This window comes from Pinus tabuliformis, chromosome J (genome assembly GCF_031772625.1).
Source record: "Pinus tabuliformis cultivar Carrire ecotype Pingquan chromosome J, CPIR1, whole genome shotgun sequence".
Taxonomy (NCBI): Eukaryota; Viridiplantae; Streptophyta; class Pinopsida; order Pinales; family Pinaceae; genus Pinus; species Pinus tabuliformis.
Window position 1 is genome coordinate 144,585,727 of NC_142295.1, and position 20,967 is coordinate 144,606,693.

The following is a 20,967-nucleotide window of genomic DNA, read 5'->3' on the forward strand; positions in this document are numbered from 1 at the left end:
AAGGAGGAACTCTCGCTGCTATTTCTTTATCTATAAGCATGAGGTCTTCTGAGATAATGAATTTATTTAATTTGGAGGCAACCTGAGCCTCTCCTCTTCTATTATTATTCCAAGTAAAAAGGCCATTGCTCGTTTCTATATCAACAATATTCATATTATCTGTAAAGGTTTGAAATGTGATAGAGTCTTTACTTAGAGCTCTGGTTCCTCCTCTTTTTTCTGAAAGAGATTTGATCATGTTGAAATCTCCCCCCATGATCCAAGCAATTCCTGCATGTCTGTCCCTGAGTTCCACCAAGGAATCCAAAAAATTGAGTTTGTCCTCTGATCTTTGGGGGCCATAAAAATTCGTTACCAGATAGTTCTCCTTATCTCCTACAGGCTAAACAACAACTGATAAGTAATTCTTAGATGCCTCTGCATCTATTATCCAAATTTTTTGGGGGTTCTAAAGAGTGAGGATACCTCTTTCTGTGTTTTCTGCTTTAACTTCTAGATACTCAAATCTATTGAGCCATTTGCTATGAATTTGTCTTAATTTTTGAATGGAACATTTTGTTTCCTGGATGAAGATTATGTTTGCCGCCGTTTGTTTCATTCTATTATTAAGCATTCTCTGTTTTCTTTTATTGCCTAAACCCCTAATATTCCATGATATAAACTTCATAATTAAAGATTTGTAAAGGAGTAGCTGGCAAGATCTTTCATCTTACCCGAGTCTATCATCAACTTTCCACACTCCATCAAGAGCTCATTCTGCTTTTTTCTACCTCTTTTTTCCCCAGATTTTTGGTTGCTAGTCTAGGGGTTGTTTTCATCGTTTTCACACCTTTATTATTCTGCTTGCTACTATTTTTTTCCTTTTCAAATCCCTTGGCCTGAGTTTTCCATAAAATCAACTATTGTATTCTATTGAGCTCTTCTTGAGGCACTGAATCTACCCCTCCCTTAGTTTCTTGAATTAAGAACCCTTCTAGATCCAGGTGTTCTTTGTCAAGAATCTCTTGAAGCTCCTGATCCTCTAGTTCCATTTCACTTTGGGTCATTTCCGAGTCCATCTCCAACTCTGTATCACTTCTCATGGCTTCGTTTTGATTGTCAATGTCCTTTCTTTGTTTCTGTATATCATTTTCCTCATTTTCTTCTGTACTCACTTCCATTGCTTGATCTTCTTTCGCATTCTCTTCTTCTTCCTCAAGAACTTGGAACTTTTTTTGCTTGACCTTTTGCCCCTCATTTGGATGTTGCTTTGGCCCTCTTTTTCCTCCTTTTCTTTTGTTTACCACTTTGCGAAAATTGTCATTATCCTTTACTGTGTTAACTTTTCCCTTGTTTTCTGCTTTACTGAGGGGGCAGTCTCTATAAAGGTGCCCATGTTCATGACATTTACAACATCTGAACGGAATATGCTCATAGTCTACTGCTTGCACCCATTATTCATCATGAACTTCCAAGGTTACCTCATCCGGAAGGGCTCTAGATAGATCCATTTCCACACATATCTTTGCGAAGGAAGTATATTTTCCTCCTCTTGTGGCTTCAGAGGCTTTGACAAACCTCCCTAATTTGTTGCATATAGCTGTTAGCGATTCTATTTTCCACTAATCAAGAGGTAAAGAATAAAGCCCTACCCAGACTGGTATAGAGGTAAAAGTTTCGCGCTCTGGGATAAAATTCATCATCCATGGCCGCATGTAGAGGCCATCTGCTGCATAGAAGTAGGGCCCTCATTCAAACACTCTATCTTTGTCCTCAATGTTTGTGAATACTACCGTGAAGAACCCCTTTGACCCAAGATGTAGGTCAATGCTTCCTTTAGGTTTCCAGTGATATTTGATCCATGTTTGTAGAAATTTTTCATTGGGTCATAGGCCCATGAATTTTCAGATGATGGCATAAGTCCTCATGTGATCCCTGTGCACCTGCAAAGATGGATCATTTAAGACTACCTTGGGAGAAATTTCCGCCTTGGGGTTTGCATGGTCCCTTTTGTTTTTTGTCTTTTTCTTCTTGTGTTTTGTATTCTTCCTCCTTGTCTTTTTCATCCTTTTTCTTCTTGGTTCTGATTCCTCCTGTCTCCTCATTCAAGGTCCCGCTCCTTTCCTCTTCTATACTACTATCATTCTCTAGAGGCTTCTTGCCTCTACTGGCAATGGCATCCTTGTAGGAGGGAGTGGAGCTCCTTCCTCTGCGCGCCTCCATGAAGATTAACCTCTGAGACTCTCTGCAACCCTTGTTGTTCTGCTGTTGTTCTCCCACTATTTTTCTCATTTCAAAACATCAATGATGTTTAACTTCTCATCTGCATAAGCTCTATAATAAAATTTGTGGACACTGATATGAAGGCTTCAGCTCACTTTGATCTTATCTTCTCCTCCTATCAATTCACATTAATATTCTTAATTGTGTATATGGAAATAATATGTGGATCATATTATAAGCTTTGCAGTGATAATATATTAATATGTCGGTAGAAGTCTCTACCACACTTGATATTTGTAGTGGTCCATAGATTTCGACAATCTTTGCAACACTTTTATTTGATCCAACATTTGTATCAATTAGTCTTTGTGGAATTTGTATTTGATACGGATTGGTCTCTATGGCACTTGATATATGTGGTAGGCCTTTGTGGCACTTCTTATTTGTGGTAAGTCTCTAAGGTGGTTAGTATATCTCTACAATATTTGTGCTCTACGGCAGTAATATGTGAATCATAGAATCTGATTTATGGTGATAATCTATTAATATGTGCATAGAAGTCTCTACGACTCATACTATAATATTTGAGGTTTGTATTACCTTTGTGGTTGAGTGGTGAACCCTATCTATACTTCCTAGTGAATATAGTTTGTGGCGTTTTGGTGAATATAGGCCTATGGTGAATTTTCTTATGCAAATATCCCAGGTACATAATCTATGTTTTCCTATTCTTTCTTTTTCTTGGTATTTCTATTTGTTAAAATTATAAGTACTTCTCCCCATATGTCTAAGCCTCTATCTAGAAAAGGGAGGCCAAGCAAAATGACTCTAGAGAGTCTCTATGATCATATTGTCTCTTTAGAAAAGCAAAGAGAAGATCAAAAAAGGTAACATAAACTAGAATTAGCTACAATACTTATTGAACATAAACTTGAATTATCTAACATGCTTACGGAACATAAGCTAGAAATATCCACAAGGCTTACCAACAACTACAAATCATTAGAAAATAAAATGGTAGCACTTGAGATTGAATTCCTTTGAATGAATGCTAGTGTGTAAGAAATGGAACGTAAAAAATAATCAATGGTTAAAGAAAATGGCACCCTTAGAGACAAGATTAAATAATTCAAAGAAAAAATAAACAATAATTTATCCCTCAGTAGCACAAAGAATAAGCTATATATCAAACACATAAAAGAATAAATAAAAAAACTAATTAAACTAGATATTCAGTGCCATAAAAGAGCCTTGAGCCTTATAATCAGTGGCATAAAAGAGTAGAATGACAAGCACGCATTAGAAATAGTAAATGGACATTGAAATTAAGTAATGAGTTCAAACAACTTATCTAACATAAGAAAAGAGAGTGGGAAAGGTACTTGAGTATAATCATAGACTGATCTATGTTAAGGTAAATTGTGATGACCATAAATTCAATATACTTATTAAATCTCCAAGCCTAAAAGGGTCAAGAATATTTATAAATGAAGATCTTATTCTAGAAGACCAAGTTGAAGAATATTTATAAATGAAGATCTTATTCTAGAAGACCAAGTTGAACTAAGATAAGAGGTTTAGTACAGGAAGGAAAATGGGCAATCATTAGAAATAGGAAAGAGATTATTAGATATAGAGACAAAAATAAGATTCATGAATAGGATTTGGGAACACTTTGAATCGTCTTCTGGAATTGTCATGGTGTTCCATGGGATAAAGGTCCTATTTTAAGTTGGATCACAAGTGATATTTATCTTATTTTTAAAGTTGAAACCTGGGATCATGATGAATCTAAGGTCTCCCACATAGATGGATTCAATCTCTAGTCGACCTGGAACAATAAATCCTCTCATAGACATTTAGGAGGAAGATCTTGTTACATAAACAATAATACTTCTTCTCACATTCAACTTCATAATATTGACCACCTCAATCGACACATTTGAATCAAAATTTCTAAATCTACAACCAATAGGATTTATCTTTAAATTTGTTATTTTTCTCCTATCAACTCTACCTCTTATAAAACAAAAAATGTAGATAATAACTTCCAATTCAACACCTTAGAACAAGATATTCACAGTCTAAGGAATGAAGGTAATATCCTCTTACTAAGGAAGTTCAATGCTAGAATGACTACTAACCAAGATACTCTCGTAAGTCATAACTCTCACTCTAATCCTCTTTAGGTGGGTGAGGACTTTGACTTAGCTAGTAGATTCAAAACAATTAATAAGACATAATAGAGAACTTATTTTTCATGGATCTAATCAAACTCTGTAGTTCCCAAGACCTGATAATTTGTAATGTAATTAATTGGTGGCCAACCTTTGTCCAAATGACTTTCATTCATGAGTGTGGTAGTAATGTTGTGGATTATCTAATCTTTGATACCCATTTTCTAAAACGTATTGTAAATTTTGACCTCCTAAATGACCATGAGCCAAATTTTGACCAAAAACCTCTAACCTTAACTCTAAACCTTGACATACACACTAGCCACATGAAAGAGAATTGTGAGAGACAAAGGAACATTCATTTTTATAGAAGTAAAATGGATCTCTTCTTAAAGGATTTAAGATATGATTTAGATTTATTAATGCATAATGATAATATTGATCACATCTACCGTAGTTTTACTACAGCCTTTTCCAGTACCATTAACAACTTCTCTACCAAGGTCTCTTATAAAAACAATAATAGAACTTCCAACCCTTGGTATGATAATGATTGTAAAATTGCTAGGAAAGTGATTTGATATGCTCCTAATAAAACCATAGATCTTGAAAAAATAAGTATGTACAAAGCTCTTATTAAAAGGAAGAAATGATCATATATAAATAGGAGGCAAGAGCATCTTCTTCACCTTTCTAAAGTTGACCCTAGAAATTTTTGGAGGAATATTATTGTTTGTAAAATGAAAGAAATTAATTTAATCTCCTTAAAGAACTAGGATATCTATCATAAGAGTCTTTATGATTCACCTGACACCATGGGAACCATCTTCAACTATAGAGGAGGATATATTTCCTTTGAAAGACGTAGAGTTCGGTATTAAGTCACTCGCTAATGGGAAAGATAGAGATATTGAAGGCTACCAAGCTAACAATTTCAAAATGGGAAGGTCTATCCTCATCCCTCATATACACAAACTCCTCAATTTGGCAGTGAAACAAGGCTTCCCTAAGCCTTGGATGCAAAGTTTTATTGTGTGTATCTTTAAAAGTGGGGATAAAATAGTTCCCTCCAACTACAAGACCATTATGATTAGCCACATTTTAACCAAACTATATGGAATCATTTTGGAAAAGAAGATTAGCATTTGGATTGAAAGCCATGGTAAAAGAGCTAAAAGGAAAGTTAGATTCAAGAGAAATCATTCAATTATAGACCATCTTGTTACTCTTTTGATCAATAAAAAATAATGTCACAATAATAAAACTAATATCTTCTATTATTTTGTTGACTTTAGAAAATCTTTCAACATAGTTCATGTGCAGAAGCTATGGAAGAGGCTAAAAGAGATAATTGTTCCACTTAAGTTCAGGGTTGATTTGACTAGGCTATACAAGAATGTTATTTCCAATATTAAGACCATCAAAGTTTGGTCAAATGAAATTAAATGAAATATCAGAGTTAAGCAAGGATGTCCCCTATCCCCTACCCTTTTTGGAATTTACATTGATAATCCATAAGAGTGTTTAGGAGCTACAAGATGTGATGACCCTAGGCTCACTAGTAGGGTCATTAATCTTATCTTTTATGTTGATGATATCATTCTCTTGGCAAGGAGCCATGAATATATCGATAAGTACCTATAATCCTATAAGATTGTTACACCTGGACGAGAATGACTGTTAATATCGACAAGACTAAGGCCGTGATAATTAAATAAAAATAATCAACTATGATAATTTCATTTATCATAATGACTACCTGAATAAATTTTGTTTATAAAGTATCTAGGAATCGACATTCATCATTAGCTCAACCAGAATTATAACATTGAGAAAAGAATAAGTCGACAAGTCTTTGAGTATTGAGTAAAACAAAGTTCCTATTTGAGACTCTTCTCACCCCTGTTACTTTATATGGATATGATATTTGGGTTACAATATATCTAGAGAATCATGGAGGAAGATTGAGCTGATCTAAGAAAAATTTATAACCTACAACCTCAAGATTAAATGAAGTAGCCCCTACCCTATCCTCTTTATTGAAGCTATTCTTTCCCCCATTTAAATCGTGGCTACGAACATGTATCTCATGTATAAGAAGAAGCTATACAACATGGAAGCCAAGAGGTTCCCTAAAATTTGTTCTAGCTCTAGACAAAAGCCCAACCTCTAGCTCAAGCAAGCTTGGCATAATGATTCCAAGTCCTAGCTAGACCATTAGGGGGTAAAGGAGGAGATCACCTTGGAGAATAAGGATATTATTAAAAATATTATTCTTCCAAATTTAAAAAATAGTTGTGGGATTATAAGAAGTTAGAGAGAAAAATAAAGCTGAGGTAATATAAGGAGGTGATCGACCCCAATCTTGATAACCAGAATTATCCTTTTGACTTGACTAGTGCTAAGAAGAAAATGAATATTACCAAGGTAAGAACTAATTCTCATGAGCTTCAAAGTGAAATCGGGCATTGATTAATTCCCAAAACACCTTGGGATGAAATAATTTTTTATCTTTGTGATACTAAGAGGGTTTAAGATGTCAAACATTTTTTCTTGAATTCACCAACTCTTACTCACATCCATTCTAATTTTCAAAATATTTGCCACAATACAAACCTTCTTGACTTTTTAGTTTAGCAAAACTATGACGATCTAAGAACGCTTCTCTACCTTCTTTTTTATCATAGAAATAAAATATTAAAGAATCTTACTTAATCTATTGCTTTCTTAACATTCAATAAACCATATTGGTCGGGGTGGGAATTAATCATTATCATCATCAATATTTAAAACTAAAATATATTTATTATTACTAATATTTTTTAAATGATACGTCTTAATTTCATATTAATAATTAAATGGATTACATATCTCTCTTTAATATTAATTTTTTTAAGAAGTAATTGAATTTTTTACTTTAAATTACTTATGTTTCTTGAGAATTAAAATATCTTATCATGATAAACATCAAAATATTTTTTTATTTTACTTTCTCCCTATCTATAATTTTTTTCAATGTATTTCACACACCCCAAAGATTGGTGACCACTAATGTCTACAAAATATTTGTACCAGGCAGATCCACCTGAAGCGATCACTTCCTGCTAGCTCAACCATGGAGCTTGAGTTTGAGAGTGTTAAGAGAATTGAAACTATGAACTCTCAAGAGAGAAGGTATTTTAATGACAAGGACTTGACCAATTGAGTTAATACTTAGGGCTTATCTCTCTATATATACATATATATGAATTTTTATCTAATGCATGTATTGAAATCTTTTTTTAAAGTATAAGAGTTATACAACTTATTCACATTCAAAAGGTAAAATATATCAAATATACTTTATTATTATTTTATCTCTATAAATATCATACAAAATTATGTTTCTTCTTATGCATGTGGAAGCATTCTATTTATAATGGGGAGTGTGTGCAACAACCCCATGTTAAAAATCCATGTAATAAAGTTAATAAAGTCAAAATAAGACCAAGGTCATGAGACAAGTATTCCAATTTGAATGTCGGGAAGCAATATAGTGATGGGGTTACCTTGTGATTAATTAATGGCTTTGTAAATGGGCAAAGGAAAAAGGATTTGGAAAAGCATGAGGCATTAATTGGAATTTTATTTATGAAAATAATGGAAAATAGGAGACAAGGAAGGTGAAAGGTCATAGGTTGTATGTGCAGAGGAAAATGAATGAAAGTAATTGAAATTGAAGAAAATAAAGGCCTCAATCATAAAAAGACTTAATTATAAAAAGGCTTCTGAGGGTAAGTTCACAAATTTTTGTCAATGTGACAATATTTTGTCAGTTTTATCTTGGAGCTCTCTCTTCTATTCTCTCACTCTCATACTCTTGGAAACACAATTTTCTTGGAGCACTCTCGGAGGACCATGGAATGCTTGGGATTTGGAGAAAGGAGGAAAAAGAAATATAGAAAATCCCAAGAGGATAGTAGGATCAACAGCTAAAATGGTTTTTTATTGCAGGTACAGAATTACATGTATGATTTCCTTTCTCGTTTTAGCATGCATGGAAAATGCATGTGATTTCTTGGTTATGATATGTCATTAACATGGAAGATCATCTGGTTTCCTAGATATCCATGGCTTTGTGGGTATTATCGTTGTTTTCTGGTTAGAGATCATGTTCCTTTACCTGTGGATTAAGTCACTACCTCCTCGAGCCTTGGTTGGACAAACGCTCTAGAAGCCCTATAATAGCTTGGGTTGAGTTACTAGTCTTGGAACCCTTAGTTGGACAAATGCTCTGGAGCCCTTCATGGGTTGAGGTACTAATCTTGGAAGCATTGGTTGGACAAGAGCTTTGGAGCCCGAATGTAGATGTGGGATAAGTTACTAGTTCATGAAGCCTTGGTTGGAACAAACATTCTAGGGCCCTAGACAATGGGTAGAGACCGATTTAGTGATGGTTAGTGATGTCCAACCATGAGGTGCAATGACTCATTGAGTTTAGAGGTGGCTTCGCTTCTGGAAGCCTTGATTTGAAGTTCTTGGTTTATTTCATGAGATCCCACATTCATGCCTGGAATATGGTGCAGGGGTGATTAGATGAGAGATAGATTTGGTTCATCCCAATCTATGGTCAAGTGGTACATGGAAGTCCCTGACTTGATTGGATATGCATATGTTAATAAGAGCTCATTTTCCTTTGGTATTTCATGAGTAAATGTGATCGCCATTATGTGGCTTTAATGATTGTTTCATCATTGATATATATCTGGTTATTTGCTAGTTATAAGCATGTTTTATGACTATCTTAATGAATGGATCTTGTTATGTTTTGGTTAGTAGATGAAATATTAATGAATGAATGACCTAATATATAACTATTCAACTATTGGGAGGAGACATCAATCCTCCTTGACAATTCTCAAATAAGTATGAGATCCCTATGTTTAGATCTATTGTTATGACCTGTAGATTACATGTTTATGATATGTTTGAAGAAATTCTTGTCATGGCTCATAGGGATCATGTCAATTCCTTTTTCAAGTGTTTTCATTACTATCCTTATTTCATTATTATTTATCAATTCTGGAAGTTTCATGAATTTTTGGGAAAAGGCCTGAATTTTAGCCCTAAAAACGTGGCTAAGAATTTGAGGTCATTGGCACAGAACTACTTGAAAAGGGACACAAAAACATGGATTCCTTGTTGTGGGAGTGATTGGAGGGGTTGGGTACCTGGAAGGGTTGGTTGCCTCTTGAAATTTTTGTAGCTCCTAAGGAAAGTTAGATTAGTCTTATCATATCGGTTCCACTTCTGTAATTGTACATGGGGACCTGAATCATATCATAGTAACTCTTTGTCATGTTTAACTCGGTTAGTTGGTTATCTTGGGTAAATGTGGGAGGAGGGTGTTACAGAGTGGTATCAAACCATGGTTAACCCCTTGGACTCGATGGTCAGAGTGTGTTTGTCATGCATATATGTCGGTTACATATGTTATCTTATGCTTCTAGTCTATGTGCTTGTTGTATACACATGGTGGTGGTCATTATTGTAGTTTTGTTGTTGTTGATGGTTATTTTTGTGGGATGTGGTCATCATGAGTGCATGTCAGTTATGCATTTGTTATGCATGTTAGTGTCTACATGTTGTTTTGCATGCATTGTCATGGTTATGGTATAGTTGTGCATGGTCACTAGATAATGGTTGAAATTATGTCTATATATTGTGATGATTATGATTATACATGTATTGTGTTAATCTAGTTGGTATTTCAAACAATATATCCTCCTTTCAACTATACTGAGGTACATTGGTTTGTTTATTATTTGGTTTAGCTAACATGATATACCTTTTAGGAAGAAGAAGATCAAGGATTACTAGAAAAATGGTAGGGTACAGTTCATGAGACTCTCCCTATAGATCAGATGAGCAGCATAGTGATGAGTACTCTCCTAACATAGCAAACACTTTGTGAAGTTTGAAGGCACAAATAAGAGGTTATAAAGTAGATAATGACATAATCATTCAGCCTCAAGAGAGACTTTCCAGGGAACAAGAGAAACAAGAAAATGTTAATGCAGTTATCCTTTAGAGCTTGTTAGACTTACAGAGACAGGGATCGCTTAGGATCAGCGATGGACATGAGGATAGGACTAATGGAGCATATGGTAATAGGTCTCATGGTGGGCATAGGTCAGATCAAGATGACATGGTTAGAGATGGCAGGTTCTTGCATACACTCGATAGATGAGGCAATGTACGTGGGATTTACTCTACTTCCGGTTTAGACATGTGTCATGGTCATCATCATTATCATCCTATAGGAGGAGTGACAAGCGATATTTTTCGGAGGAGTTAAAGAAAGAAAAACCACCTACATTTGATGGAGAAATGAAGTCACAAGACACAGAAGCGTGTTTTCTCAGGATGAATAAGTTATTCAGATTGCATGATTACTCAGAGAACATGAAAACATTTGGTGGGAAGACATAAATAATGTCAGAGGTATTCATGAAGAAGAGTTGACTTGGAATGAGTTCGAGAGATTTTCCAAGAAGAAGTATATATCGCAGAGATATTATGATGATAGGGAAAAGAATTCTATGAGCTAAAGATGGGATCCATGGCTGATGAGGAGGCATGAGGGCTTCACTTGGGGAGAAATACCATACCACATTTATTCATATTGGGGGATATATATTGAGAAAAAAATGACATAATATATTGAGGATATAATAGGGGGTAAATGGATTTTATATTGGAAGGTATAAAAAATGAAGATCAAAGATAATGAAAAAATATAAAGGGGTATAAAAAAATGTTATTGAAAAAATGGATACCTACAATATCTAGTGAAAGTAGGGGTTTTTTAAATTGGGAAGTTGTATTGGGTTCGTATTGGCAGGGGGTTAAATAGTGTGATTTTTATAGGTATTTCCAAATATGTAGCTAAATTAAGGGTATTGTTTAGTATGCCACAAACACACATGCTATGTCATAGGTTCTATTATCTCAAAGTCAGGCTCTGGAAGGCTACAGACCAGGAAGACTTCAAGTAACTATTTCAAACCTACTTTAGGCTGAGGTTTAGCCTCCCCAACCTGAGAGGGATCTCTCAAAGGAATAAAGGTTTTTGATTATGATCAAGATGGCTAACTCTTGTGAAACAACTAAGAAATGAAAATGTTGGAAACACAACTAACAAGTATCCATTGGGCTTATGGAGTCATATATGATTCAGTATTAATAGCAAGGTTGGCTTTGCATAGAAGTCAAGGCATTCAAATTTCAACACACCAAACACATAGAAGGCAGTTTATGAGTATATGAAGGAAATTAGAGCACTATAAGCAATTTATAAGTAATCATATACTCATAACACTGTAGATAACATGAAAAGACAACAAAAGAAACTCATTACATTGAACTCTTAATGATTCTTGAGAAGCATAAGCCAGTACTGTATTACCAAAAAAAACAGAGTCTTTACATAAGCCAAATATCAGAGCTTTCACTTATAAATTTCCAACCCCTAGTACATTGCCCTTTCTCCTATATATAGAGTTCTTTTACCAAGCTGAGATTCCTCCTCCAACATGAGGGGAACTCGAATTCGACTTCTTATGACACCTATTCAAATTTTAACTACCTATTAAATTTAACAAACTGCTACTGGACTTTTTAGAGATTTAAGTCAAATAGGAGTCTAACTCCATATCATGCTAATAATAGCCTTAATTAAAATCATTCTCGTTCTTTGACAAGTGGTCCTTTTTTTTTAGTTTGGCTGTGGTGGATGTTCGAAGCTCCATACTGGTCCTCAATGTCACATCTTCTCCATTGCCCCTAAAAAATATGAAACTACCCCTGTTTATCTGCCTTTGGTTTTCATCAAAGATATTCGAATCCAATGAATCGTGCCCTTCATTTTTTATTATATAAAATATATCAGAATGCCACGTCCTTGATGTGCTGTCAACCTTTTCCATGTGTGAAGACAAAAGCTCCTCCAAGCTGTCTGACATATCTTGGACTGTAGTAAATGTGATCACTTTATAACAAAAAGTTTAGAGTTGGGTTTGAATATATGTTTCCTCCACCTATCTTGACCTTGTTGAAAGTTGATACCTTTAGATGATCCCTTGAAGGTATTCCTTTTTCAAAAAATTTCCCTTTGTATTTCAAAATCAGTTGACTGAGTTTTGATTATGTAGCTTCAGCAGTTTCGTAGCGCGTTACGAAACTGTTGTGCGTTAGTCATCATCTTCAGAAGTTTCGTAGCACGCTACGACACTGCTGTGTAATTCCAAAAACACAGATTCAACCAAAAATTTTCTATTTTTAGCCTCTTGATATTTAAACATCCTTTTCAATTCCTCCAAAGCTTTTCAAAACTGAATGGAAAGGTATGATTCTTCAAGAAGGATTATAACAAGGAAAACCATCAAAATTTGAAACATAACCTTACTTGATGTGTGACTGCCTTAAGGAAATTCTTTCTGCTGGCTTAACTGTATCTTTAAGTCTTCAATTTGTTTCTTCATGACTCTGATCCTAGCTCTCAAGTTTGTATTGACCTTTCTGATAAACTGTGCTTCTTTTATTGCAGGGATAGTCCAGCTACGGAATTGAACATTACAATCCACCACCTCGGGTATTTGAAATGTTTTGTCCTCCCACCGAGCTTGCATTTTGTTAAAATAAGCCTCCTTAATTGAAAATTTCCTGGAGGCTTTCTTCAATCTAGCAATTTCAAAGTTTGCCAATTCCAACCTCCTTTTCAAGTCTTCCACACTATCTTCTTCTTGAATGGTAACTGCTTTGCCTTTATCCTTTCTTTCATGAGGTTGTGTTACCTCCCCTGTTTCATCTGCTCTTGGCAGTACCTCCTGTACTTGTTTAAAATTCCTCGTTATGGGTCTCCTTTGTTTAAATACAAATTGATCAACCTGATCATCAAACTTGAGTTTCTTCGAGGCTTTGACTCTTTTAGCGTTGTCTTTTCTTGACTCTATCAAATCTGCTTGAACCAGGGGAGATTCTTCAATGTCAATGGCTTGCAGTAAGTCATTTAAGTCTCCCTTTGAAATAGGGCTTTCTTCAATAATCACTGATTTGCCCTTTTCTTTAGCTACCTGGCTCCTAGTCCTTCTTATTTGAACTCCTTCACATGTGCTTGATTCATGTGCACCTTCTTTGACCTGAGCTTTCTCTTTAGGGGACTGTTGGGGTGTATCCTGGATAGTCAGTGGCTTGGTGAATTCTCTTACTTGTTTCCTAGCCTTCAAACTTTGAAAACCTCCTATATCTTGTTTCTACCTGATGACCAGTTGTTGTTGGAAGATCTTTTGCAGCTTGAGGACTAAGACCGGTCTCGTTCTTGAAACCAGACATGAATATGAATGAGGGCCAGTCCCTACCTACTCTCTGGAGTTCATGCAGAACAATCAACTTAATTAAACCATGGTGAAACAATGAGGTCTCACAAGCTTCTTTCCTTAGCTGCACCTTATCAGACATTTTGCTTAAGCTACGAAATAAGTAAAAAGGTAAATCAATGGATATCTTTCTTTTAAAATGTAGCAGAAGCTTGAAATGGTATGAATACACCTTATTATATCTCCCTTCACAGGTAAGGTACCTTTGTATACAGGTAAGCAGATTGGCATATGAGTCCTTGACATAATTTCTAGGCACAGACTTGTTTAAATTTGAGTCAATGTACTCTGGCTTTAGAAATTCTTTGCAGGGGGTCATATCAAATTTGAAATTCTTAAACCAAGTTTCTTGTCCCCTTGGAATCTTAGTAACTGTGGATATTACCTCTGGTGAGACTTGCAATTCGAGCATCCCAACCTTCGAATTCAGCCCTGTGAAATTCAAAGCAAATTCCTTGGTGATTTGTGCATGACCTCCCTGGAGTTTCTCACAAAAATTCCAACATCCAACCTACTTGAATGCATGCTCAAATTCTTTGTTTTTTAAGACAATGTCTACACCTTCAAGTTCGTTTCTCAAGCATCTGCCTGATCTATGGTCTTTTCTTTTTGTTGATCCCTCCATGAGACTTTAGCGTAATGGAGGTTTGAAATGCTAGTGCTGCTCAAACTTCAATCTCTGCCTCGCTTGAATGGCTACCTCGCTTGATAACTGCCTCACTTGATAACAATGCCTTCAAATTGAAAACTTGGAGACTTGTTCCCCATGCAACGAATACAATCATCATTAAGGCTGTGAATACTTGGCTTTTCTTGGAACTTGCAATCCATGTGTACCAAGGTACCTAGCGGCTGTAATGATGGAGATAAGCGGTTGGACATGATATGTGGAGTGTATAAGCTGACAATGAATGATGCAACCATAACTGCGCTTGACAGATTTGACAGTTAGGAAAGATCTGCTATGGATTGCACGAATCTCCGATTTCATAGCGCAGTGAGTGCAAATTTTGAATTATGCACTACGAAATCACCTAGAACATGTTGTGCTACGAAAACACTTCAAAATGACTTATGCGCTACGAAATCACCTAAAGAGCTTTGCGGCACATAGTAACCTTTGAACAAAACTAACACATGTTTATGAGACCAATGATGAATGAGAATGACTGGTGATGAATGAGAATGCATAGTTGACTCAAGACTCCTAAGACTCAGACTCTAAGGCAAACAAAAATCAAACTTAGACTAGCATCGACCCTTACCATCAAACTAATGTGAGAAATTTTGCAATTAGAATTCTTAACTGATAACAGGTTCATTGAGTGAAGCCCCCATGTGAGGAGTACATTAGAAAATTCTTGGAGTTGTTGAGGAATGTGCCTTATGTGAAGGAGGATAAAGTGAAGATTCAGAGATTCATCAATGGGTTGTTTGTAGAATTAAAATATAGGATTGAGCTTTATGAGACTATATCATCATTGGAATCCATAAGAAATCTAAAGTATATTTATGAAAAGTCAAAGTGCGGATCTAACACTAAGAAGAATTGGAAAGGTAATGTGAAGAATAAAGGGAAATGGGATAACAAGCAAGCTAGACCTCAAGACATAGGTAACAAAGAGAATGAAGTTCCACCTAAGAAGTTTAATGCATCTCATAGAGGATAGGTATTTAAATTTAAGAAGTAGAATAAGGGTGATGGCAGGAAGCCTTTACAATGTTGGACTTGTGGTAAAGATCATCACAGGAGAGATTGTCCACAACATTAGGGTGGTAGACCACAAATCTACATTGCTCAAGAGGCACAGATAATGGGGGATGTGTGTTATGAAACCAGCTCAAGAAAAGATAGAAAAGATAGATCAACGCCTTAGAATTCAGCCTCTTCGAGGGGGCAACCTCCTTTACATTACATAAATGAACAATTCTTCGATGATACAAATGACAAAACCTCCTTTCTATATATAGGAGTCTAAGGAGTCACAATATAATCCAGCCGACCTAACAGTAATAATATAAAGCCACAAAAATAACAATAGAGGGATTCTATGGGCACATTAATAACAATATGGGGGCAATGGGGGCACAACAATATAAATAAGGGGTATAACTACAACAGTAATGGGGTAATCACTAGTATTATAGGGACCCAACATGCCCCTCTCCTTCAAAAAAGTGTTGTCCTCAACGCTTGAGTAGTTCTGGATACTTCTGCATAAAATTCTCATCCTCCCATGTGGAATCTTCAGCGGATAAGTTCTTCCATTTGATAAGGTACTCTGAAATTGATCGATTTCGTAGTTGTCGGTTCTTGTTTCTATAACTGCTTCCGGTTCCAATATAATTTTTCCTTCCTCGTCAAGTTCTGGCAATATTGTTTGAACTGGGAGCTTATCGCCTATAACCTTCTTTAAGCATGAAACATGGAAAACTGGGTGCAATCGAGAAGCTGCAAGAAGCTCCAATTTGTATGCCATAGTACCAATCTTTTGCAACACCTTGTACGGACCATAATACTTTGGTGATAATTTATTATCTTTCTTAGCTTGCTTGAGGGACATTTGCTTATATGGTTGTAGCCGTAGGAATACCCAATCGCCTACATCAAAACTTCTTTCACTGCGATGTTGATCTGCCTGTTGTTTCATTCTATTCTGTGCCAACACGATGTTATCCTTTAAGAGTTGGAGGACTTGTTGTTGATGTTCGATGTGATGTTCCACTGCCTGAACCTTAGAATTTTCTCTTAAATATGATGTGATGGATAGTGGTTGATACCCATAAAGTGCCATAAATGGGGTCATTTTTGTTGCTGTATGAAAGGAAGTGTTATACCACCATTCAGCCAGAGGCAAGCATTTGACCCATTGTGTCTGTTTATCAGATACAAAGCAATGAAGATATCCTTCCAAACATTTGTTTACTATCTCAGTTTGCCCATCAGATTGAGGATGATAAGATGAGCTATGAGCTAACTGAGTACCAAGACAAGAAAATAATTCTGTCCAAAAATTTCTAGTGAAAATGGGATCTCTGTCACTTACAATAATCTTTGGGTTTCCATGTCGCTTTTGAATTGTTTCCATAAATGCAGTAGAAACTGTACTGGCTTTAATTGGATGTGATAATGCACAAAAGTGTGCATACTTGGTAAGTCTGTCAACTACCACCATGATGACACTCTTTCCCTCAGACTTGGGTAAACCTGTGATAAAATCCATTGATACCTCCTCCCAACATTGGCTTGGAATGGATAAAGGTTGTAATTGACCCAGTGTCTTAATTGTTTCAACTTTATTTTGTTGGCAAACCAAACATTCTGCAACAAACTTTTGAATATCTGATTTAAGGCCATCCCAAAAAAATTCCTTCTTAACCCTGTGGTAAGTTTTTAAAAATCCTGAGTGCCCTCCTAAGGGAGAAGTGTGCAATTCCATAAGAATCTTTTGTTTTAGCTGGGAATTCTTACAGAGGTATAAGCGATCTTTGTACCATAACGAATCATTTTCCAGCTAAATGTATCAGACGTACTGGAATCTTGTTGTAGCTTTCGAATAAGTGTCCACACTTCTTCGTATTCTTCCATTCCTCCCTTGCTTCATTTATCCAATCTGGTTGGATGATAGAAATAGTGCACAACAATGCTTCCACATCCTCATCCTTCCTTGAGAGTGCATCTGCCACCACATTTTGGTTCGCTTTTTTGTAGATGATTTCAAAGTCATAACCCAACATCTTTGTGCCCCACTTTTGTTGCTCTTCAGAGGATAATCTTTGTTCTAAAAAGTATTTAAGGCTATCATGATCCGTTTTTACCTTGAAGTGTCTTCCCGTTAGGTAGGGTCGCCATTTCTTAAGTGCATGGAGTATTGCCAACATTTCCTTCTCATAAATAGCTTTTCTTAGAAACTTTCCCTTGATTGGACGACTTTCAAAAGCAATGGGTCTTTCATCTTGCATTAGAACAGCACCAATTCCATTTCCTGAAGCATCACATTCCACAATAAAGGTTTTTGTGAAGTCCGGTGTAGCTAAGACCGGTGCTTGGCACATTGCCTCTTTAAGATGTTCAAAGGCCTTTGTTGCTTCCGGAGTCCATGAAAATGCATCTTTCTTCAATAATGTCGTTAGAGGTGCTGCTATTCTCCCATAATTCTTAACAAACTTGCGATAATACCCTGTCAACCCAAGAAATCCGCGCAAATGCTTTATGTATGTGGGGATTTTCCATTCCTTAATGGCTTTAATTTTGGTAGGGTCTACCTTAACTCCATGAGTTACAATATGACCCAAATATTCCACCTCCTGGACTCCAAAGAAACATTTGGATCTTTTGGCATATAATTGTTTCTCCTCCAATAGTTGTAGCACCCTGTCAACATGTTCAACATGATCCTTCCAAGACTTGCTGTAGATAAGTATATCATCAAAAAATACTAACACAAATTTTGTAAGGAATGGTTTGAAAATTGAATTCGTCAAACCTTGAAATGTTGTAGGTGCATTGGTAAGGCCAAAAGGCATGACCAAAAATTCATAATGACCCTCATGAGTTCTAAATGCCGTTTTCGGAATGTCTTCAATCTTCATTCTGATTTGATGATATCCTGAACGAAGATCCAACTTGGTGAAGTAAATTGATCCATGCAATTCATCCAGTAATTCATCAATGATAGGAATGGGGAACTTATCTTTAATAGTGAGCTTGTTGAGCTCCCTATAATCCGGACACATGCGCCATGATCCATCCTTCTTGTGCACCAATACTACTGGAGTAGAGAAAGAACTTTGACTCGGTTGAATTATACCAGCCTCTAGCATTTCTGCAACCATACGTTCAATTTCACTTTTTTGGACATAGGCATATCTGTACGGCTTAATGTTTGGAGGAACACTTCCTAGAATCAGATGAATAGCATGATCATGATCACGCATAGGTGGGAGACCTTTGGGAGTCTCAAATACCTTAGAATGATTGTCCAGGACTTTTTGGAGATCTGGAGAAATAGATGATTCTAATGTGGAAACATCTAGCGAACATAATTGTGCAATTACACCCCTTTGCTCCTTTTTTAGAAGCTTTGTCATACCATTAGAGCTGATTATCTTTCCTGGTTTCCTTGCAATACCCCTTAATTCAACTTCCTTTCCTTCCGTAGAAAATTTGATGAAAAGTTCTTGAAAATTAAAAGCTATTGTACCCAAGGATTGTAGCCATTGGACTCCTAGTACAACATCAGCACCTCCCATTGGAATGGAAAGCATTGGGCTAGTCAATACATATTCTCCCATGGATAGCTTGATATTATGGCACTTTCCAGAGCAATTTATTGTTCCTCCATTTGCAATCATCACTTGACTCTCTGGTGCTGGATATAGGAAGCAATTCAATTCTTTTGCTACCCTACAATGAATAAAATTGTGTGTGCTTCCTGAATCAATCAACACTATCACCTTTTTCTTCTTGATTTGTCCTTCTATCTTGATGGTTTGAGGAGTGGTAATTCCTACCAATGCATTACAAGATATGGTCAGATTTATTTGTTCTTCATCTAGGCTTTGTTCCTGGAGCATATCCTGTTCTTTTGACCTTTCTTGCTCCTTTTCTTCTTCCTCTTCACAATCTATGTAGAATAATTTCTTCTCAGCACACTTATGACCTTTAGTGTATTTGCTATCACAATTATAACAAAGCCCTTTTGCTCTTTTTTCTTCCAATTTTTGTGGTGTCAACCTTATAGGTTGTGGAAGACTAGGGGCAACTGCACTTCCGTCTTTATAGTTGTGAGTGGTATGCTTCCTGGTTGCCATAATTTTTCTTTCCATTTTTCTTGCTAACCTGAATGCCTTCTCTAATGAATCAGGTTCCCAAAGTCGAACATCATGTTGGATATTATCTTTTAAAGACCCCATGAACACATCAATCCTATGCTGCTCTGGAATATCTTTTACCCTTATGTTCAATTTTTGGAACTCCTCAATGTGCTCCATTATTGAACCCTTTTGTTTGAGACTTATCAATTGGCTAAAAAAAGTGTTGCTTTTTGTATCCTCATAATGTGCTATCAATTCTTCCGTAAAAATTTCTCAAGTGATAAATTTTTTACGAGAGCAAAGCCATTGATACCATACAAACTGATTTGGCTCCAAATATAAAGTTGCCATACATACCTTTTGTGTGTTTTGCACATTATTGAGATCGAAGAACTGCTCCATCTGTAATATCCATGTGGCGGGATCCTTGCCATCAAACTTCCTCATATCGATTTTTGGAATATGGTGGGTCTTCGATCCAACATTAGAGTCTATGGAATCATGATTAACATTTATTTTGTTCACATCATGAGTTTCCATTACAACCTTTTCACCATTAGTAAGTATTTCTTGTAGAAAATTTGTCAAATCTGTCTCCAAATTTGCCATGTTTGTCTTCAAATTTGTCCTCAAATTTGTCTTCAACTCATCCATCTTAGCTTCCATGCCCTTTATCTTAGATTCCACACCATTTATCTTAGCATCTGTTAGCTTTTGTGAGCGTGACATTTGTTGCACTTGTTCTTGTAATTTTGATATATCATGTAGCATTTCTTCCTCTTCTTCATGAGTCATGCTAGAGCTTTTAGGTTCCTTACTAGGTGTTTGCATTTTCTTTCCTCGGGGCATCAGTTACCGATAATAATGCTTTACTATGCCCTTTGAATTCCTTCAAACCAAGCTTATGCAAAAAAAAAAAAAAAAACTACACACCTTTTTTTACTTTGTAGAAGCTTGATATTGAATCTGATGTATCTCTGTAATTTTGAATCATCCAATTCTGAAATTGTGACCTGTAGTAGCCTACTATGTCCTCTTTCCAATGCCACTAGTCTGATCCAAATTGGATTCTCCAAGAAATAGTTATGCACAATCTCCCGCAGTGACCTGATTATAGACTAGTTCAGTAGAGCGAACTTGTATGAAGTGCCACGTGTCACTATTTCAACCTTTGACTCTATAAAATATATAAAAGAAAACTACAGTCCATCCTCTTTTTTCACCTTCTTACGAAATTTCAATCCGATGCTCAAAAAGAAAGTTATGACGATTTTCCCCAGGTCACCTGTTTTGAGTGTAATTAAGGAGTCTGCAAAAAGACCAACTTCCTCAGATCATATCTCCGAAACTATCAC